The 12,637-nt window shown below is 27.2% G+C and overlaps 1 protein-coding gene across 1 annotated transcript in view; it reads left to right on the top strand.

The window, feature by feature from the left end:
* The first annotated feature begins 5,685 nt into the window (after positions 1-5,685).
* The window catches only part of LOC117169889 (neprilysin-2-like), a 65,600-nt gene continuing 58,648 nt past the window's right edge, over positions 5,686-12,637 (top strand). Inside the window, exon 1 of the mRNA XM_033356398.1 lies at positions 5,686-6,011. The gene's annotated coding sequence lies outside the window, so the exon portion shown is untranslated. The remainder of the gene's footprint in view (positions 6,012-12,637) is intronic.

Below are 12,637 nucleotides of genomic sequence, written 5' to 3'. Positions count from 1 at the left end.
ATTATTTGTAATTGATAATAATTTATCATGGAGGATTTTAATTCAAAATTAATTAATTACAACTCCTCTGAAATGAAAATTGTTTAACTAAAATATTGTCAAATTGTGAACCTCACAAACTCAAGAAATTTCATACTACAAATTTTCGAATTTAGGCTTTTAAAACAACAAAAAAACTTTCCTTTATGATCACAAAAATTAACCTTTATAGAATGGCGCATTCGAAACTTTAATTTTAAGTTAGAATTATATGAATTTAAAAGGTAATAAAGATTTTTAATAAGTATAATATAATGTAGTAACAATTAAATTCAAAGTGATTTTATAGATTTTTATACTAGAAATTGTGATTTATATGGACAAAATAATATTGTTAACTTTAAACTTCATTTATTCTATAAACATTAAAAATATGTGATTTCTCATTCGAAGATTTTTAAATAAATTAAGTCTAAGTTAAAACTTTAAAAATTAAACAGTTCCAAACTTTGTTTAAGATTTAAAGCATTCTGTAAGCAAGGCCTTGACTCTAAAGTCATTAAAAATAATTAATTTTTCAATTGTGCAGCACAATTTTTAAAATCCAATTATTTTCAACTAAAATAAAAAGGTAATAACTTAACAATCAATGTGCCTAAAACGTTTCACTTGAAACGTTAGCCATGAATGACTGTTTTTGAATAGAAGTGATACTATTTCTTAAAATAGCCCGAAAAAAAGGATTTGAAATCTAAATTACATAGATAAGAAATGGTTCTTTCTAGGCGTGAAATAAATCATGCACCTGAAGAAATAAGGACCTTCGCAATTTTCAAAGAAATTGTTTTTTGTTTTTAATGGATGCAAAAGTGATAAGAATTAATTATAAATGAAATGTTTTCCTAAATACTCCCTAATGAATTACACATATAAAGAAATCTTTCATTGAACTAAAGTACATCAATTATATTTGAGAGGTATTGTCTAATATTAAGGAATTTTCATCTGGGGTTAATCTTACGGAAATTTATGTGTATACGAAAATAAATCCTAATACTTCAATACAAATCCTTGAAATATGTTTTGCAACGCTACAACACAGAGAAGGAAACACCTTTCTAAATTTGAGTGAGTGGACAAAATTCTTTTTAGAAGTAAATAAATTTTCTTTCAAGTTAATGTAATAAAACTGAATAATTTAATTTATAATTTTAAACGAATTATAGAAGCACTTTATGACTGAAGTAAGTTCCAAATCTGTATTCGGAATCTAAAAAAAAAGTTATTTAGAATTTAATCCATTTTGTCAACGTGATTTATTGAAAGGCATTAGAGCTAAGGAGAGAATACAATTTTTTGATTATCTCGATATTTCTTTAAAACGAAACAATTGAGAGGGCATAGTTATTTTGAATAACATATTAGGGACTCAATAAATCTCGTACTGAAGTGAATGCCAAGTATTTTATCCAGTCTGATTAATTCACCCACAGTGATTGACTCATCGAATTTTTGTTATTAAAAAAAAACTGGATTGGAACAATGAAACTATGTTTTAGAAACTCAGCAAATATACTAAATTTGAATAATAAATATTAATTTATTTAAAGAAAAAAAAATATAAATATATATTTTTATTGTAGTTAAATTCATAACAATATTTTGCAAAAATTTGAAAACTGTTGGTGGCAAACTTCAGAAAACTGCTAGGATTTTTTTGGAATTTTGAACTATTTTTTTCATATTTATTTCGAAAAAAAACGGTTTCTATCAACTTTACATATTATTCAACGCGTTTTTTATCTTTTTTCGATATAGATGGTCAAAAATAAAATTAACTACATCTTATAATGTACGATTTTATTCATTCTTTTTATCCACATTGAAACTCCTAATAGATAACAATTTTAAAAATAGGTAAGCACCATTTGAAAATTAATTATTTTTAACAATTTAGTTTTAAGATCTTAATTTAAGAAAGCTTCAGTTCTTAAAGGAAGTTTGGTATTGTTTAATTTTTAATGTTTCAAGTTTGAATTCCTTAATTTTGAAAGATTCCAATATAGAAAGCATATATATGTCACCTTTTATACCCGAAATCAGTTTAAACTAGTTTTAACTAGTTAAAACGTTAAGTACCAGGAGCATTTGTCAAAATTTGTTTTAACTTGTCAAAACGTGGAGTAACTAAGTACTTTTTGTGAAAACCTGAAGACATTTGTAATTCCATCTAATTTCGTGTTTTAACTGAAAATATCATTCAAAACTAGATTTACCCAGTACGTTACAATTCTCCGATTTTTAGTTAAAGCACAAGAAAAATTAATACAAAATATTGAGTTGAAAAATATTTAATTAAAAGATTTAAGGAATAAATAATAATTTTAAATGAAGTGTGAACTATGAGAAGTTGATACTTAAGTAATGAAATAATTTCTTATCTTTGAGTAATTAGAATTTTAGACTCTATGGTGTTCTGAATTTCCATATTGAACGCTAAATTTTCCATTTTTCTCTTTCACAAGTTTTAATTTGGCAATTTAAACTGAAATAGTTGATTTTTTAAATGTGTAATGTGTATTATATATTACAATATTATGATTATAATTACAATAGCAGTATTTTATGGTGGTTGTCCAAATCTCATCCCTGGATTCTTCGTTTTATTTTCAGAAATTCTACACATTAAGTATAATTTACACATATGAAATTTTTTAATTTCTAAAAGATTTAAATTTAATGAAAATTGTTGAAACTTTAATGAGTTAGAGAATACAACATTTCTAACACCACAATTGTTAGTGACAATTCTTATTCTTCTTTTTTCAGTTTTCAATTAAGTTCAGATTCTTTTAATTTACAGCCTTCCGTTGTGGACATTTATTCATTTTAATGTTTCTCGTTTCAAATTACTTTTTAAATAGAATGTTTTTTTAAAATAATTCAATTATATATAGTATAATTTTTTAATATAAGAACAATTTAAAAATATTTAATTTCAGAAGCTTTGCCTTTGGAATTGTCGATTAATTTTTTTATTTCAAATTGCCAAATTCTAATTTCTTCGAATAGAAAATTATTTAAAATCAAAATTTTTTAATTTTGATTTATTTCATTATTAGGATTTTAATCGGAAAGAATACAATTTAAATTATTTTTCTGTGTAAGTGATCTAATTTTCAAAAGTATAATTTGAAAATATTCGCCTTTTCCTTTTTAAAGTTGTTCTATTATCGAAATTTTAATTTTAAATTATTCTATGTTGAGATTCTTGAATTATAAATGAAACTGCTGAATTTTGAATGTTTTAAATTAGAAACGATACATTTTGTATTTTCTCTTGATTGAAAATTGAAAAATGTCAAACAGTATAAATTTCAAATTGTTCAATTTTAACCGATTTTATTTACAAATGAAATTCATTCCATTCGAAATATTGCCCTTTTTTCAAAATTTTCCTTTATCTAAAGTTCTCTTTAATTTCAAACGTTTTAAATTCAAGAACGTTCCACATATTTGTTTTGAATTACAAACACTTTCAATTCGAAATTAATTATACTACTGAAGTATAGTAGCGGATCACTAGTCCGGTAACCTATTCAATTTATACTTGACTTTGAAAGGCGATAACGCCTCCAGACTAAATTATCACGTGAGAAAGACAAAAATCAAATATAGATTTTTAAGGAATTTCATAATGGATGTAATTATTTGATACGTTAAAATTGTAATTCACATATAAAAAATTTAACTACTAAAAAAGGACTTTAGCTTTCATTTCAGCTATTCAATATTGAAAAATCTTCAGGATTTCATTATGTAATAATTTTTTTGCTATTATTTTTGTAAAGTAAGAAATAATTAAATTAATTTCCCTAGCTCCTGCCAAGAGTTGAAGTTGAAATACGAAATGCCTTTAAAATCGGAATTTAATTTTTGTCTTTCTTAGTTAATAATTCAATACTCACAAGCTGAATTCACTTCAACTATGACTGAGTACACACAGAATTTAATAAGCTTTGCAAAGATTAAAAAAAATACTCATCGCGCGCCTAGAGCGCGCAACTTCTTATTTTCGCGCTTCGCGCTCGGTCTTTGTATTTCCAACACAACTGTGCACAGACCTTTTAAAATTAAAGGTTAAAGCATCGACAGCTGTAAATTGTTGATTGTGTATTCTCTTTTGTTAAAGCTCCTTCGGCTTTAACGAACATATTCTCATCATGTGTCTCGTGTTTCGCACTCGATTTTGACTTCAACGCGAACTTCTCAACATTATATTTTACACTTTTAAATTAAATGTATTCTCATTTTTTATTTCGTCTCCCACAGATCATTTTTCGAAAAGTTTAATTTTTGTATTTTGAAACTTATTTTTTACGAATAACAGAAAATCTACAGGTCATAGATAAAAATCATTATTAAAAAATTGGTCCTTCTTTTTGGCTGAAAAAGTTTTGTCTATTAATTTTGTATTCGTACCTGGTGTCGTTTTTCAACAAATTTAACTTTTTGTAATACTTTTATTTTATTAAAACAAAACTACGCACCCTATAAAGAAATTATTAATTATAAATGGGTAACTCTTTTTGGATGAGTAAGTTTTGTCTATTAATATTTTTCATAGCTTGTGTCGTTTGTCCAAAAATTTAATTTAATTTTGTATGAATAAAACAAAAAATACGGGTTTTATCAAAAAATCATTCAAAACAAATTTGTAGCTCTTTCTTGGATGAATAACTTTTGTCTCTTACTGATTTTCTAGCTTGGGTCATTTGGCCAAGAATTACATTTTTTATTTATAATGTGTCCTATAGAAAAGTACTCCATCACAAATTTGCAGATCTTTTTCGGGTGCATAATTTCTATTGAATCAAGTTTTTCCGTATCTTGTATAGCTTGGCAGCAAAATGGAATTCTTATTTTTTATTTCGATAAAAATTTGAATTTTTGACTTTTCACGAAAAATCAAAAACTTGTAGTAATCTTCTGGAGCTTTAAGAAGCAACGTTTTTGTTTTCTTAACTTTTTTCATATTGTTCATTATTTGGCTTGAAATGATCATTTTCGTGTTTTTTTTAATTTTGAAAATGCTATAACTCTCTTAATTTTTATTTTATCGAAAAAAGTCGTAGGGATAAATTGTTCGAATTTCCGGCTACTACCAAAAGTCGTACATAGAATGTTTAAATTTTTTTGAAAAATGGTCTAAATAATTTGAAAATTCACAAACATTCCGAATTTGTATTCAAAATACATGGCTAGCGAACTTGAACTTCAGTCTTGGACACTGAAAGAATCTACCAAAGGCCAATCTAATAGATTATTCTTTTCAAAAGTATCGTGCATACAAGATAAAAACACAGACATACATAGAGACAGACAAATTAGTAAAAGCCTGTTTTTCGAGTTCAGAGGGCCTTAAAACTTAGAAATTTTACAAAAACTAGAGGTGGGGTGGTTCATTTGACTCAAATCTAATACCTTCTCTGATGAGAATGTAAAAAATTGTTATCTACATTCTGGACCGTGCTATAACCTTTCAAAGTCAAGGTTAATTTTTAAAAGGTCACCCGTTTTTACGATCGCGGTTATTTACTGCTCGTACATAAATAAAATTATATAAAAGAATAAATAAAAGAAAATCGCTTTACGTAATATTCGAAAGGAGATTTCGTTGGTCTTCTAATGTCCTCGCAACGAATTTAGCTTGTCAGATTAACCAAAAATTTTCCGTCGTAAAGAAACATTTATTTTCCCACGTGTCACACTGATATAATCTCACCTAATTCAGATAAGCCATTAATTTTTAGTCACGTGGACGCTAAATGTGAAAATCCTAACTAGAATGATTAGTCACTCAAAACATTAGACTCTGTTTCCAGCCCGATTAATATCGCATATATGTAAGTAAATGTGAAATTCTAATGTGGAAAATCCCGGATATTTTTTGTGGTGAATGATCTTCTTCATGGTAACCGGATGGTGTCTAAGTATCTACGTGTAGCTTAACGTCAGAAGAAGCCCCGAGGGTAAGAGAATGGCAATTAAAATTTGTATTTTAATTCGAGTCCAATGTGTCCGGGAAGTGAAGAGTTTACAGGTGGCATTGAATCGTCTTTTCATCACTGACAATAACTCTTGCTCAATAATTCCAAAAATAATTGGTGAACGTAACTAAAAATTTATTGAAGCCCGTTAAATTTCCGGATGCCAAGTTTCTTTTTTGATTTGAAGAGTGAAGAAATGGATATTTGCTTACTAAATGCTTACCTATTGTTAATAGGTAGAGGTCGAGGTCAAATTTGCAATGTTGGGATGGGTAAGTTATTATTGTAAAAAAAGGAGTTACAGTTCCAATTCTCTAAAGTAACTTGCAGTCACATTCCAAGTTATAGGTATTTAATACTACTAACAGTAGTCTTACGCAATTTGTAATCTAAAACATAAATTTAATACCAATACTAAATTTTTTCTATTTCGCATGATCTTTTATCTGAAATAATAAGAAAGAAAAGCAAAAACAATAGTTTTCATTATAGATGGAAATTGATATCTTAACTAGATATTAAATATATCATATTATTGTACGATAAAATGATTGAATCTTTGTTAAAAATATCAATTTTTGATCAAAATACTTGTACAAACTATTATTGCTCAAATGTTGTAAATATTCTTTAAAATATAATAATTTTTATTAATATGTGCATTTTTGGACAAGAAACACTAAATTAAGAACAAATTCTTTAAGATTATAAATCTTCTCTGAAACCTAATTTTTTTACATTCTCATCATTTATGATTTAGAAAGTATTAGAATTGTCGGAAATTTGACATCATACTTTTTCAACGGATCTCCACGTTTCGAGACCCCCTGAATCCGAAAATCAGGTTTTCACGATGGCGTCTGTCTGTCTGTCCGTCCGGCCGTCCGTCCGTAAACACGATATCTCTCGAAAAAATGAACGAATCAAATCCATCTTTGGCACACTTTTTATAGGTCCTAAAAGAAAGGACGAGTTCGTTAACCAGCCATTTTTGATAAAAATTCAAAAAGTGAGCGCCTTTTGAAAATTTTTGAGACTACTTTTTTCTGAATTTGAAAATTCGATGTACGGATATTTATAGTATTGAAAAGAACACACAATTTATCCTTATTCAACCGAAAATCAAAATTTAAAGCCGAAAAACGCACGATATGTAAAAAAGTCAACAAAAGAAAAACATTTCTATTTGAAATCTCTACAAGATTATCATAACCAATTTTTGGATTTTCTTCAAAAATCGAAAATTGAAATTTTGATTGCACAAAAAATAATGGAAAATAAAAAATGCTATTTTGTGGACAAACTATGTAGGATACAAAAAAAGATGAATTAACAAAAATGGTTATCCCAAAAAAGATCTACAATTTCGTTAAGAATCACTTCTTGATAGGACGCGTACTTTTTGTTTTATTCGTGAAAAATAACGTTGAAAAAAGTAAGATAAAAAAAATGTTGGAAAACGACGAAAGTTACGAGAAAAAAATCCAACAAAACCTGTTTACAAATGTCTGTCGGAAATCGAGCGCGTAGCGCGAGTGTCACGATGAGAATGTGTACGTCAAAGCCTACAGAGCTTTGAGAAACTTAATCTTTTACTATACTTAATTAAGTAGACAATTCAGAATATGAAGACGCATATAAATACTGCCATCTAAAAGAGATCTTTTTGATAAAGTTTTTTTCAAGTATTCCAAATGTGAAGAATAAATATCCGAGCGCGAAGCGCGAGGTAACCTATTATCGAGCGCGAAGCGCGAGATTCAACCGTCGCGCGCCCTAGGTGCGCTCAAACTTGCGACCCGCGCGCGCAATCTAACAATCTAAAATTTTGAAGAAGTTGTGAATTTTCTTTTAAGTCTAATTGCTTTAATTTGAAAATATAAATTTCCAAAGAAAAGCACTAAGATAGTCCAAAACTTGTAAGATTTTCCTAATCTTGTTTAAACTACGATTTATCTTTTAAAACCCATGTTTTGTTATTATTTCAAACAAAAAATATTGGATTTCAATCTAATAATATTTCTTTATGAACACAAATTTCACGACAAAAACACCAAAATGGCATAAAGTTATTGAGAAATTGTGAATATTCTTTGAAATCCTATAATTTTTAATTTAAAAAAAAAACATTAACTATTTCTGAAGAATAACAATATCATGACATTAAAAAATGATTGAGAATTGTAAATCTTCCTCGAAATCTTTTTTTTTCAAAACCAACGGATTTCCTGTAAAAAATGTTATTATAACTTGAAACTGTTCTAATATTACATATCATGCTCTAACTTCAATGGTTTTTTTAATTTGGATTTTATTGTTGATTTGGCTTATTTGATTTTGTTAGTTTGTTGTTTTTAATTTTTTTAATGTTTGGTCACTCTGCGATCATCTAAACTTAAACAAGGTATGTATACATTCGAATATGTACTCTGGTCATAGGTTCTATTTGACCTTGACCCAGAGGTATGCAGCTCTCATTTAAGTTTAAATTACCTTAAAGTGGCCTTCAAGGTTACAATGTTCTTATAACCTAGGTACATATTTGGCCTAAAATTTCGCGCTCTATTGATTGCCAATGGAAAAAGGGCGTTTCAATTTTTTGTTAAAGTTGACTTTGAAAAATCTTGAAGGTCCATTGTTAAGATCAAAATAAAGGTCACCATTGAATTCCTCGTTAAAGTTACTTAAAAAATGACGATGACCTCCCTGAAAAATATCTTACCTGAGGAAACTTTCAGTCCTTCTGGGACTTTTTTGACATCCTGTATATATTTAAAAAATTAAAAATACAAATTTCCATAGAAAGTGACCAACACAATCGAAAATCTTTTTAAAATTCGTAATCTTCCACAGATTAAGATGATTGTTATTTTAAAATATAAATTCTTGGTCCAAAACGCTAATATAACTTAAAATTGTTCAAAAACTAATAATATTCTTTGAAATATAATAGGTTTTAAATAAAATTTTAATTTCTGCCGCATAATACTAATACAATTCGAAATTCTTAAAGCTTAAACACTTTTAATCTAAATTTTTTAATATTCTTTGAAATCTTATCATTTTTATTAAAAATGCCAATAATTTCCAACAAAAACAATAACATAAGATCAGTCCAAACTGTTAATCTTCTTCGATATTTTTTTGGTGTTAAAAATCACTGATTTCCAGTCAAAAATGTTAATATAATCTGAGTTTTGTTTTAGGTTACAAATGTTGTTCGACCTACACTAATTTTTATTTCAAAATACAAATTTTTGGTGTAAGACGCAAAAATAACCTTAAATTGTTTAAAGTTGCGAATCTTCTCTGAAATATTTTTACATGTTATTAAAAATACCAATTTCCAACCAAAAACCCTTAAATTTGAAAAAAACGTTAGCAAAACCAAAAAAAACGTAAATTATTGAAAAAAATATAATCTTTGCAATATAATAATTTTGTGATCAAAAATAATTGTTTTTGGTATAAAACGTTAACAGAACCTATAATTGTTGAAATTAGGAAATCCTGATGAATATTTTTGTTTGAAATTGGTAATTTCCTAATTTTACCAAATTTATTTCTTCTTTGAAATTATATAATTTTGCGTTAAAGTCCTTTTGGAAAAATTCTGATTACATTAATTTAACGAGATTTTCGAGACATACAATTGCACCATTTTTTTATCAGATATAGCTGAAATCAATAAAAAGTGTTTAAAACACAAACTTAACAACAACAAAAAATAACTGCATTTCAATATCAATCACTTTTTTCCAAATTGGAAATAATAAAGTTATAGGGAATTTTTTCCTCCAGAAAATAAGCCATGATTGATTAATATCTATCCATTTTTGAAAAATTGGTAAGTAGTTACAGTAAGAAAAAATAATTATTTTTCGTAAGTTTTTAACTCTTTTCGTGAAAAGTAATGTTTTTTACAAAAAAATTAATATTTTTACTTTTTAAAATCCTTGAAACCTTTTATTCCCAGATATCTTATGTTTTAGATAATACCTAACTTAACTACCTAACTAATACGTTCTTTATTTCACTCAAAAAAAAAGAATAAAACATATGAAAAATTTCTCTTTTCAATAAAAAGTTCTACGGCTCAACGTTCAGTATAGTTTACACAAGTTAATTTTAAAATTAGGATATTATCCCTTTTTAATCAATCACGGCTCATTTCATTTACTCAATTACTTTCAATTATTATCGCTAACTTAGGTTGTAAAAATTAAGTTCTCATTGTCTAACAATTAATTAAAATTGTTAAAAATAGGTCCTTTTGGAATACATTTTCAAATTTATGTACTGAACAAAATTAACCCTCTTTCACTAAACTACGTAAAATCATTTTTTAAACTAACCCAGGTTTATATACTTTTTTAAATATTTGCTAATATTATAAAATTATCCGAATTTAAGTAAAAAATATTAGTTTTCAGTATATTTTTCTCTGCTAATTATATAAAAAATCGTTAGAAAACTTTAGAAAATGATTTTAAACATTATTAGAAACTTCTATCCTTTTCTGGAGTTAGAAAACTTTTACCAGCTTCAGAAACAATTTCTAAAAAAATTACAATATTCGCATTATTGTAATTTATTCTAACTTCTTGAACTTTATTATGAAGATACATTTGTACAAGGGAAACTTAGGAAAAACTGCATTAAACTTTGACCTGCAGTAATTATCTTAAAAAAAATTTTGTTTACTGCCCGTAAATCAAACATTATTCATCTCGAATCTGTATTTAGTAGCCGCAATAATATTTTGTGCTGTGGTAATTATAATTATATTTACCTATGATATACCGCCAACGTTCGATCCGTCTTAAACCTTAAAATTGTATGCCCATTGTCAATATTAAAACAATGTAATTTTAAGTGTGTCCAAAATAATAGAAATGAAATTATAAATGTTGATTCGAAAATATTTTTTATGTTTAAAAGTAATTCAGTTTTGAATATATTCATTCAATCTGAAAAGCAATCGAGTGGATCAAAGTTTTTTTTGAAACAATTATTTTGTGAAAGAGTTGACGTATCAATTCCCTTAATATTTTTGTATTATTTATTTCAATACTGATGGTCTTACAAATTTTTTCTATGATAATGATTTTCCACACAGAATTTTGTATAACCTATGGCATTATTTGAAATATTTTAAAACCATTCGCAATTTCATGTAATTTTTCAATCTAGTATACACCAGGAAACCGAATAATGAATTCTTCAATTATATTTTATTTAAAAAATCTATTTTTAGAATTTTATCATGTTCAACAAAAGTTTTATTTTAAATGGAAACTAAATTGTACTAAGAAATATTTATTTACAATTGAAATGCCTTTACACATTAAAAAATCAAATTTGATTCCATTTACATCTTTAAACGTTTCAAATTTTTTGGTTGTCTACGCTTTATTCAAAAAAATGTTGAAACGCTCAAATTTTTACAATCTGAGATTGAAAAAACTGTTTCAGTTAAAATATTTCAAATTTAACGTTGCTAAACTGAACATTTTTCACAATTTTCACAATTCCCACTGCTTCGCGTAATTTGGAAGATTTGGATTTCAACAATTTTTTTCTCCGACCATTTTTGAATGAGAAGATTTTAAATTTCAAAGGCCCTTACACCTTGAACATAGTGCAGAAGTTTGAAGTTAAATTTTTTTAAGCTTAATAAATTATTGTGCAAAATAAATAACAAAAGAAGTTTACTTTTGAAACGACCTGACGTCTTGTGAGCTCTCTTCATTGTCATAGGAGATGGAGAATCTCATTTGGGGTAAAGTAGTTCCTTCGTAATTTCTCATTCGAGTAGAATGACACTTCGAAACCAAAAATGGACCCTACTGTCAGATAGAAAGAAAAGCCGAGAATGCAAAAAAGACGTTCTCTTCAAGATTCAGGATCCTCGTTAATCTAACCTAATTTGTTGTGAATTCTATGGCCTCTAAAATACGGAACAGGTTTTTTTAATTCAAAGACCAAGATTATAGCTGGTTATATGATGCTAAATGATGTTCCCTTTTCACAGCGGATTTCAGAGAGTAAACAATCTTTTTATACAACAAGGTGACGATTTAAAATTGAATTCTCGGAATATTTGAAACAAGCAGTTGCATTTTTAACCAAATTCTCGAATCTACGAGGGTAGTTCAATAAGTCCTTAGAATGAAGTATAAAAACAATTTTTTTGGGTAAATTTTTTTTTATTTTTCAACATAATCTCCTTGGAGCTCTATACACTTGGTCAATCGCTTTTCAAGTTTTTTTAATCCTTCAGAAAAGTGCGTTTTCGGAAGTTCCTCAAAATAAGCACTTACAGAGGCAATGACGTCTTCGTTGTCTGGAAATCTCTGTCCACCGAGCCATTTTTTCAAGTTTGGAAATAAGAAAAAGTCACAGGGGGCTAAATCTGGTGAATACGGTGGGTGTTAGACCAATTCGAATTTTAGTTCTTCAATTTTAGCCATTGAAACGAAGCATGTGTGAACTCGGGCGTTGCGGTGATGAAAGAGAATTTTTTTTCTCGCCAAATGTGGTCGTTTTTTTAAAATTTCTTCTTTCAGCTGCTCTAATAATGATGCATAATATTCACCAGTGATTGT

Source organism: Belonocnema kinseyi, chromosome 3 (genome assembly GCF_010883055.1).
Source record: "Belonocnema kinseyi isolate 2016_QV_RU_SX_M_011 chromosome 3, B_treatae_v1, whole genome shotgun sequence".
In the NCBI taxonomy this organism is placed as follows: domain Eukaryota; kingdom Metazoa; phylum Arthropoda; class Insecta; order Hymenoptera; family Cynipidae; genus Belonocnema; species Belonocnema kinseyi.
This window is presented reverse-complemented; position numbering and strand designations above follow the sequence as displayed.